The sequence below is a fragment of the Rhinoderma darwinii genome, chromosome 4 (assembly GCF_050947455.1).
Source record: "Rhinoderma darwinii isolate aRhiDar2 chromosome 4, aRhiDar2.hap1, whole genome shotgun sequence".
NCBI lineage: Eukaryota > Metazoa > Chordata > Amphibia > Anura > Rhinodermatidae > Rhinoderma > Rhinoderma darwinii.
In genome coordinates this window covers 51,984,507-51,995,001 of record NC_134690.1, presented here as the reverse complement: position 1 = coordinate 51,995,001, position 10,495 = coordinate 51,984,507, and the positions used below count along the sequence as shown (strand labels likewise).

Below are 10,495 nucleotides of genomic sequence, written 5' to 3'. Positions count from 1 at the left end.
CTCTGCTCCGGGACTCTGTGGAATTCCCTGACATGTCTGGGGCTTCCCCAGAGCCGGAGTCCCGGGCAGAGCGCTAGTAGGCTCTTCCTGGGACTCCAGCTGGGCTCCTGACATGCCTGGGACTCCTGCTCTGGGGAAGCCCCTGACATCATTGTCGATGTATGGACAGCGATGTCAGAGGCTTCCCCAGAGTCCCGGAGCAGAGCCGATAATAGCGCTCTGCCCGGGACTCCGCTCTGCGAAAGACCCTGACACACTGTCCATATATGGGCAGCTATGTCAGGGAATTCCACCGAGTCCCAGAGCAGAGCCTGTACTAGCGCTCTGCCCGGGACTCCGGCTCTGGGGGAGCCCTAGACATCGCTGTTTGTATGTGGACAACGATGTCAGGGAATTCCAGAGTCTCAGAGCAGAGCCGATACTAGCGGCTCTGTGTCCCGCGTGTAAGGGTGCTCTCATACTTACCTCTCCCTGGGGGGCCAACGCAGGAATGCGGGCTTGTCGGCCCGCTCAGAAGTCGGCTCCGGACGAAGAAGCGTCTTGGGCGTCATGGCAACGGCCGCACTGCCGACAGCCATGACGCATGCGCCCAACGGCAAACAGGGCGAAGTCTCGCGCTGTGGGACTTGGAGGAGGAGAGAAGAGGAGGGACACGGCCGGATGACAGGGAGCGCGGCAAGCGAGGGGGGCGGAGCAAGCGAGTGGCGCGAAAAAGGAGTAGGACGGAGAGGTGACGAGAGACAAGAGGAGAGGTTTAAGAGAGCAGGTGTCCGGACCGGAGAGAGAGACCGCCGAACAGGGGTCCGGACAGGGAAAGTGAGCTGCAAGGAAGGTCGCCGGGAGAGAGGAGGCAGGAGCCTGACAGCACGTGGACTCCCCACTGCAGCCTTGGAGACAGAGGACAAAAGAACAGCACGGGTGTTGCTGCTACAACCCTTCAGAAGAACAGAGGACTGGCCGGAGCACAAGGAGTGTGCCAACAGCCACAGGTACCATGCCCAGACCTTAAGACCCCTGACCAAGAGCTAGAGTCCCGTCTTAAAGAAAGTGCCCTTGTCCTAGTCAGTGACTGTTTCCTGGAGTGACGTCCCTCGCTAATTACCGCCACCGTACGCCCAGAAGACTAGTCCCAAAAGGGACAAACAACTCATCCTGAGCTATTCCCAAAGGCAAGGCAGACTTGCTAGCTTATTAACCGCACCAGTGTCCCTGCGTGTCCTCCAGAGTAAAGCACTGCATGTAACCCTTGCATGGAACTGTTGTTGATAAAGCACCGCATGTAACCCTTGCATGGAACTGTTGTTGATAAAGCACCGTATGTAACCCTTGCATGGAACTGTTGTTGACAAAGTACCGCCTGTAATACTTGCATGGAATTGTTGGTGATGAATCTTGCTGGAACAGGAGCAGGCAGAAGGAACGGCCGGGTTGACGGAACTTTATCGGACTATTAGCTGGACTTCGTGTAAACCTTAGCGCCAGCCCGCCAGTTCAGTTGCGTCCTAGGGGGTCCACCGTTCGGACCACCGACTGTGGAGAGAGAGGGTTGTCATGAAAGGTAGCGGATAGCTCCGCAAGGACCCGTGATGGTGCTGCTAGTAGGTACGTTAGTCGCTGATTCCCACAACGCGACCCGTGGGCCGAGAGTGTGACTCTTACCCTAGGGTAGGCTGCCAGTAGCGGGTAGCTCCCGCCGTGACTGACCGCGGCGTGTCCCTAGCCAAGCCGGCAACGTGGGGTCAGGCACAACCTCTCTGCGGGGGACTTCCAGCGGGATCGAAGTCCTCAACCTCAGGATTCCTGTCTGCTCCATAGAAGAAGATTTACTGTTATCTGCTCGCTGAAGTAAAGAAGTATAAAAGAAAAAGGTGTGTCTCTGTCATTTCGTAGCGACAGCGGTAGTTCCTCCTACATAAATTGTCGTAGTCGGCAGGATCCGAAACCTCGCCGCGATGGAACCGTCCAGCAGCGGGACATTACCGCCGACCCAACTGTCATGATTCCCATGGGGGCCGCCCTAATGAACATTCCCAAGTTTGACGGGAAGTGTGTATCGATCGCGGACTGGACGGAACGAGTTCGTACTGCGGCCCGGTTATTCCAGGTACCGGTGACCCACCAAGCCGACCTGGCCTTCAACTCACTCGAAGGGGACGCGAGACAAGCTGTCTTGGTTTTACCGCTGGAACACCGTGACACGCTAGAAGCAATCATCAGCCGATTGGAATCCCTCTATGGAGATGTCACTTCAGCCGCCGACCTCCGGAAGAAATTTTATACCAGGGTACAGAGGAACGGGGAATCACTCCAGCAATTCGCTGTAGGATTACAAGGAATGTGGAGTCGACTAGTACGGAAGGATCCCGCGGGGTGCGCAGCCTTAACAGAGCCGGACCGAATAGTGCGAGACCAGTTTGTATCCGGGCTAGACAGCCGGACCCTGAGGTGCGCCGCGAGAGACCTCGTCCGGGTAACCCCCGCCGCCACAATGAGTGAGGTGTTACGAGAAGCACTCGAAGTTCATCGAGAGGAGTTGGGAGAAGCGAGTATGGCCCTGCAAAAAGTGGGTGCACCTGAGCCATCTGCAAGGGAGACCGGACGGCCAGAAGCGGTGTTCACAGAATTCGCCCGGGATGTCAAGAAGGCTATTCGGGAATAGAAGACCGATGTCGCTCAATTAAGAGTAATGGCCGATTGACCGGAATATCTTTCTCGTCCACCCCGATCGACACAAGGAGGGCCTCGACGCTGTTGGCAGTGTGATCAGCCGGGCCATTTCGCCAGAGATTGCAGGATGAGACGCTACCCAAGACGGGAACAGCCACCTTTAAACTAAGGTACCCCGCCGCTGAGGGCCAAGCTGCGGGCATTCCATCGACGGGCCCAAAAGAAAGGGTGGAACTTTTGACAGGAAAATGCCCCGTAGTTACAGCCATGATCGGGGGGGTTAACGTTCCTTGCCTTATCGACACTGGGTCGGAGGTAACCACCATGACTTATCAGTTGTTCCATGAACAGTTCCAAGGTCGACAGACTCTAGAAGCCCCTTGGATTGAACTTACGGCGGCTAATAGCCTGCCAATTCCCATTGCCGGTGTTACGTGGTTAGAATTAGAAGTATTTAATCGTAATTTTCCCCGTGCTGGTATTGTGGTAGTACATAATTGTGCAAGGCCGGGTATACCTGTTATAATTGGCATGAATGTGTTGCAGGAAATACATGGTATGATGTTCAACGAGACGAGCGGTGCCCGGTGGGAGGAGCTGGCAACCGATCGGACCGCCCGGCAAGCTTTGTTTCAGGTGCATCAAATCTGCCAATGACAGGCTGACTTGAAGACGCTACAGGGCCGAGTGGGGTCGGTGAGGGCCCCAGGTAAGGCGGTGCTGCAAGTACCACCTCTACAGGAAGTCGCCATTCCCCTCTCCGTAGGGACTCATCATCGCTTAAAGGATGCCATGGTCATGGTGGAACCCATGCGAAGTCTCAAGAGTACGCCACCCTGGGTGGTAGGAAGAACGGTGTGTCGGATAACCAAAGGAATGGCGACCGTCAGAGTGCTGAATCCGACCCAAGGGGTGATTGAGATACTGGCCGGCACGGTGCTAGCTAATGTTGAGATGGTGAGGCCCGAGGACGTGACGGACCCGGCCATGGCCGAAACGTTAAAAGAGACATCGTCGAGAGATGAAGGGAGTGAGGCCGACGTGAACGAGCAGACTGATCGACTGTGGCGCGAACTGGACGGAATAGCCCCGGATACCAAGTCAGAGGAGCAACTGAGGACGCTTCTGCAATGCTTCGGCTGGGTTTTCGCTCAGCATGAAGAGGACTTTGGGTGCACCACTACCATCGAACACGGGATTAACACGGGGGCGGCGCCGCCCATCAGAGAGCGATATCGCAATATACCCCCCGCGCTGTATCGAGAGGTAAAAGAGCTCCTCCAGAAGATGTTAGACGGACAGGTGATTCGAGAGAGTCAGAGCCCATGGGCAGCCCCGATTGTGCTGGTATGGAAGAAGGATGGGTCGCTCCGGTTTTGTGTGGATTACCGCAAGTTGAACGCCTGTACTCATAGGGATGCCTACCCACTGCCCCGAGTGAAAGAATCATTAACCGCCATGCAGGAGGCTCGGTACTACACGACGCTCGATTTAGCAAGTGGGTACTGGCAGGTACCCATGAAGGAAGCGGATAAGGAGAAGACGGCGTTCATCACTCCCTCAGGCTTGTTCGAATTCAACCGGATGCCGTTCGGGCTAACAAATGCGCCCAGTACTTTCCAACGGCTAATGGAGCATTGTCTGGGAGATCTAAATTATGAGTCAGTCTTGATCTATTTGGACGATATTGTCAGTTTTTCAAAGACCTTCCCAGAACACCTGCGGCATCTACAGGTCGTGTTGGAACGATTGGGAAGGTATGGACTCAAACTAAAACCCAGCAAATGCCGACTGGGCCGCCAGCAGATCAAATACTTAGGCCATGTCGTGAATGCAACAGGAATTGCACCTGACCCAGATAAGATTAAAGCCATACAGGAGTGGGCCATTCCGCAGAACACCACGGAAGTACGAGCCTATCTCGGGTTGGTCGGTTACTATCGGAGGTACATCCGAGACTTCTCCAAAATTGCAAGTCCTCTGAATCAGCTCCTCTGTGGACAACCCACCCAAAAGAAGGGGAGCCGAAGCCCCAGTGTAGTGGAACAATGGCAGGAGCCACAACAAGCGGCATTCGAAGCATTGAAGGCACGACTGGTGACCGCACCCATCCTCAATTTTGCAGACTTCGCCCAGCCATTCCGGCTGTACACTGATGCCAGCCTGAAGGGACTGGTAGCGGTCCTGGCCCAGCAGCAAGGGGACGTTGAACGTGTCATCGCCTATGGTAGTCGTAGTCTGCGACCGTCAGAACGCAATCCAACCAATTACAGCTCGTTCAGGCTTGAGTTATTGGAGTTATTGGCCATCGTGTGAGCTGTTACCGTACGGTTTGCCAAATACCTGGTCGGAAGTCAAGTGGAAATTTACACAGATAACAATACCCTGGCGTATCTTGGAACGGCAAAACTGGGAGCGATGGAACAACGATGGATAGCCCGACTGGCTCGATTCAACTATACCATTCGTTACAAGCCCTGTAAGAACCATACCAACGCAGATGCACTCTCCCGACAGCCGTGTGAGACCCCGTGTGGTTCATCCCCCACTGCAGCAGCAGCAGGTAGTGACAGCAATACAAGGGATTGAGGATCTTACTGAGATGTATGATAGGGCCGAGTGGAAGAAGCGGCAGCAGCAAGACCAGGACATCCAAACCATCGACAAGTGGGTGCGTCGGCAGGGAAGGCCCACGGCAGCGGAGTGAAGAAGGTTGTCAGCACCAGCTAAAGCATTGGTTCGGCAGTTGGAGCGACTGGAACACCATGATGGAGTATTGTACAGAAGAGTGTGGGCCCCACGGGAATCTCGCGATAAATAGCAGTTGGTATTGCCCATCGCCGATGTCAAACCCGTGTGCAAGTGGATGCACGAGAACCGAGGTCATTTCGCTGTGGAAAAGACTGTACAGATCATCCGGAATCACTTCTATGCTCCAAACTTGGAAAGAATAATGGAAGATGTCTACAAGGAATGCACGGAGTGTGTCCTGCACAAAGCGACGGAACAGCCGGAGAGGCCCATGACCATCGTGACGGGTGAGCCCCTAGAATTGCTGACGATAGACTTTTTAACAGTCCAAGAAGTTACTTCAGGGCACCGATATGCGTTAGTATGCTTGGACCATTTTTGCGAAATTTGCCGTGGTGATTCTTACGGGGGACCAGACTGCGACGACTACCGCGGCTGCACTGTGGAAGCATGTCATCCATCCGTATGGGTGCCCCAGACGCATCTTGTCGGATCAAGGACCGAATTTTGAGTCTGATCTCTTCCAGGAGCTGTGTATCTTACATGGAATTCGGAAATCCAGAACGACCCCATATCACCCCCAAGGGAATGGGGCTTGCGAACGATTCAAACGCACCTTACTCGGCCTACTAAAGACCACCGGGGATGAACGACAGGAACGGTGGCCTGAATATGTGGACAACCTGGTATGGGTCTATAACAACACTGTGCATCGAACTACCGGGTATATACCATATCAATTAATGTTCGGCCGACCAAGCCAAGAGTTCCTTTGGATCTTCTGTTAGAGACGCCGGAAGTGGAAGTCAATCGATCACCGTCACAATGGGTACAGGAACATCAATGACGGTTGAGCGCCGCAAAGGGCGAAATGGAGAGAGCTCGGCCCACGGAGAGCTTGCCCCTCATGGAAGAACCCCAGTGAGCATTTCATACAGGGGATCGGGTGCTTGTGCGGAATTGCAGGGCGGCACGTGGCCATAAGCTGGAACCCCGATAGGAGAGGAAACCATATGTGGTGGTAAAACGCATTGACCCCGGGCTTCCTGTGTATGAAGTGAAACCAGAGGGTGACCAGGGACCGAGCAGAAGGCTGCATCACAACCTGTTGCGGCCATGTACCTTTCTGACACCAGAATCCGTCACGTCATAAAGGCAAGAACAACCGCAGAGTGCTCCACCGACAAATATTGACGAAGATTGGTGGTTGGTGGTTCCATCAGACGACCTTAGCGTACCCTGGGCGTCACGACCGACAGGGTCAGAGAAGCCAACGGAGTGCGTGGAAACACCTGCAACGGAAGTGAATCGTGCACTGCGTTACCCCCAGAGGTGTACTCGCAACCGACAACCGGCCTATTTGCAAGACTATGAAGTTTAGTGCAGAGGACTGCACTTGATAACCAAGGGGGAAGTGTAAGGGTGCACTCGTACTTACCTCTCCCTGGGGGGCCAACGCAGGAATACAGGCTTGTCGGGCGGCTCAGAAGTCGGCTCCGGACGAAGGAGCGTCTTGGGCGTCATGGCAAATGCCGCACTGCCGTCAGCCATGACGCATGCGCTCAACGGCAAACAGGGCGAAGTCTCGCGCTGCAGGACTTGGAGGAGGAGAGAAGAGGAGGGACACGGCCGGATGACAGGGAGCGCGGCAAGCGAGGGAGGCGGAGCAAGCGAGTGGCGCAAAAAAGGAGTAGGACGGAGAGGTGACGAGAGACAAGAGGAGAGGTTTAAGAGAGCAGGTGTCCGGACCGGAGAGAGAGACTGCCGAACAGGGGTCCGGACAGGGAAAGTGAGCTGCAAGGAAGGTCGCAGGGAGAGAGGAGGCAGGAGCCTGACAGCACGTGGACTCCCCACTGCAGCCTTGGAGACAGAGGACAAAAGAACAGCACGGGTGTTGCTGCTACAACCCTTCAGAAGAACAGAGGACTGGCCGGAGCACAAGGAGTGTGCCAACAGCCACAGGTACCGTGCCCAGACCTTAAGACCCCTGACCAAGAGCTAGAGTCCCGTCTTAAAGAAAGTGCCCTTGTCCTAGTCAGTGACTGTTTCCTGGAGTGACGTCCCTCGCTAACTACCGCCACCGTACGCCCAGAAGACTAGTCCCAAAAGGGACAAACAATTCATCCTGAGCTAGGCCCAAAGTCAGGGCGGACTTGCTAGCTTATTAACCGCGCCAGTGTCCCTGCGTGTCCTCCAGAGTAAAGCACTGCACGTAACCCTTGCATGGAACTGTTGTTGATAAAGCACCGCATGTAACCCTTGCATGGAACTGTTGTTGATAAAGCACCGCATGTAACCCTTGCATGGAACTGTTGTTGACAAAGTACCGCCTGTAATACTTGCATGGAATTGTTGTTGATGAATCTTGCTGGAACAGGAGCAGGCAGAAGGAACGGCCGGGTTGACGGAACTTTATCGGACTATTAGCTGGACTTCGTGTAAACCTTAGCGTCAGCCCGCCAGTTCAGTTGTGTCCTAGGGGGTCCACCGTTCGGACCACCGACTGAGGAGAGAGAGGGTTGTCATGAAAGGTAGCGGATAGCTCCGCAAGGACCCGTGATGGTGCTAGTAGGTACGTTAGTCGCTGATTCCCACGACGCGACCCGTGGGCCGAGAGTGTGACTCTTACCCTAGGGTAGGCTGCCAGTAGCGGGTAGCTCCCACCGTGACTGACCGCGGCGTGTCCCTAGCCAAGCCGGCAACGTGGGGTCAGGCACAACCTCTCTCCGGGGGACTTCCAGCGGGATCGAAGTCCTCAACCTCAGGATTCCTGACTGCTCCATAGAAGAAGATTTACTGTTATCTGCTCGCTGAAGTAAAGAAGTATAAAAGAAGTCGTATCGACAGCGGGCCTCCTACACGCGGGCCACAGATGACAGCCCCAGGGGCCGCATGTGGCCCGCGGGCCGTGTGCTTGAGACCCCTGGTGTATATGTACATTTTTCAATACTGCGTTAGCCACAAGGTCATGAATTTCTAATGACCCACCTTTAAACATGAACCTAACTTCTGTATGTTTCCTGAAGAGAGACATTTATTTTTTTTATTGGCCTGTGATTGGCTGCAGCGGCAGCCTGTGATTGGCTGCAGAGGCGGTCACGTGACGTGCGTGACCGCCACTACAGTATGTGATTGGCTGCAGCGGCGACATGGATGAAACGTCATCGCTGGAGGCCGGACAGGAGGAATGTAAGTATGCACATATTTTTATTTATTTTTTATTACATTAAAATTGTATTTTCCGCGCGCCGAGCATGGTTTTGTCAAGGTTGCTGAAAGAGTTAGTGCAGCCCATTAACTCTTTCAGCACCCTGGACAGTACCATGCTCGGCGCACGGAAATTACAGGTTCGGTCAGAACTAGTTTGGTCCGAATCGAACTTTTTCGTGAAATTCGGCGAACCAGCCGAACCGAACTTTTCATAAGTTCGCTCATCTCTACATGGAATGTATTTTGACTTTAGCAAGACCCATGTATGATGTCCTCCTATAACTCCTCCGTGTCACACATGCCAAGATTCCTTACACGTTATCCCATAGCCTCTCATGGTTGTGTCCTCCTAGACCCTGGACCTTGTTTGGTCTGCATAGAGGCTGAACAGTTCTCAGTGGTCCATGACTATTTTTTGGTGGTATAACAGGGAACGATGGTTTCCCACAGTTCAAGCAGAAGACACCTGCTATATGCTATGTTCACCAGTGAGGCAAATCCAAGCTGGGAAGGAGGTAATTGCATGTTACTTGTGGCCATTAGAAGGAGAAAAACTCAAAGAGGGAGGACATCAATTGTGAGTCTAAGAAGTTGATTGTGTAAAAAATGGCTTTCAGACCAAAGGCCTAATCCCTGCCCTCCTGGAGTCGGCCATTTGCTTTACACCACATCAGGGACCTGGTATAATGGAACTGTCCTTCTCCTGTGACATAGGAGGGCAGTGTTTTCTTTCTCTTTCACCAGCAGAGATGACCATAGCCGAGCTGTGATCTCCATAGTCCGATCAGTGGAGGAGCGACCTGCATGATACTGGGACGTCGTGGAGAACATCTGGGATTGGACATCTTCTTATAACTTATTATTCCATATAATGTCGTAGCTATCAGTAAGATGTTAGTTAGTTGCATTACAAGCTCTGATCCTGGGTTCTCGGACTGATCGCCTTTTCTCGGGGTCAACAAGGAATTTTCCCCTGTGGCACAAATTGGCTAAACATGCGCAGGGTTTTTGCCTTCTTCTGGATCAATAGCTTTAGTTAGGAATTTTATTTAAATAAATTGTGTTTAAAAATGAAAGCTCTGTCTCCTCGTCATTTCTCAATATTATATAGCAGTCAGGTATTAGTTTATATTATGGGAGGTTATTATGGTTATTTTGCTGCTGATAATCCAATATGGTTGATTCCATGAAGCATTGGATAATATACACATACAGAAGAGAAATACATCATATGATCCATATAAATGCTACTACTATAAACGAACACTAAGGATCGATGGCACACGATGCGTATTACGTGCGTTTTTGCAGAGTGGATATGCGTGCAGCACCTCTGCAGAGTAATACAGTACCAGCATATTCAATGAGATTTCAAGAAATCTCATGTACACGGTACGGTATTTTTCGGGACTGAAATTGACCTGTGGTGTATTGTTTAGAATCCGAAGCATGTCATTTTATCTTGCGTTTCCGCTTGCAAATTCTATCTGTTTAGTGCAGAGGAAAATCGCAACAAAATTTGTCAGCATGAAAAGGCACCGAAAAACTAATAAAATGGGAGAAAATGCATTGAAAAACGCATCACCTTCAGGTGTTTTTTTCCTGAGGTTTTGCTGTGTGTTTTCCACAGTAAAATAAACAACGTGTGCATGTAGCCGAAAGGTAAAAAATACATAAAAATCAAAACAATCAACTTGGTCCTGTTTTGCCTGAGAAATTCTTCTGTGTGGGTCCTAGATCAGCCATTTTCCCCCATCCCTTACTAAGCCACACCCCTCAGCCGTCCGGCCAGTGAAGATGGAAGCGATTGGAAGGAACATGAAGAGGTTGTCGATGTTGCTGAGAACCCCAGCGATCAGATGTAATC

General features: G+C 52.5%; 1 pseudogene; it reads left to right on the top strand.

The window, feature by feature from the left end:
• The first annotated feature begins 2,991 nt into the window (after positions 1-2,991).
• The window catches only part of LOC142760410 (uncharacterized), a 23,921-nt pseudogene continuing 16,417 nt past the window's right edge, over positions 2,992-10,495 (top strand).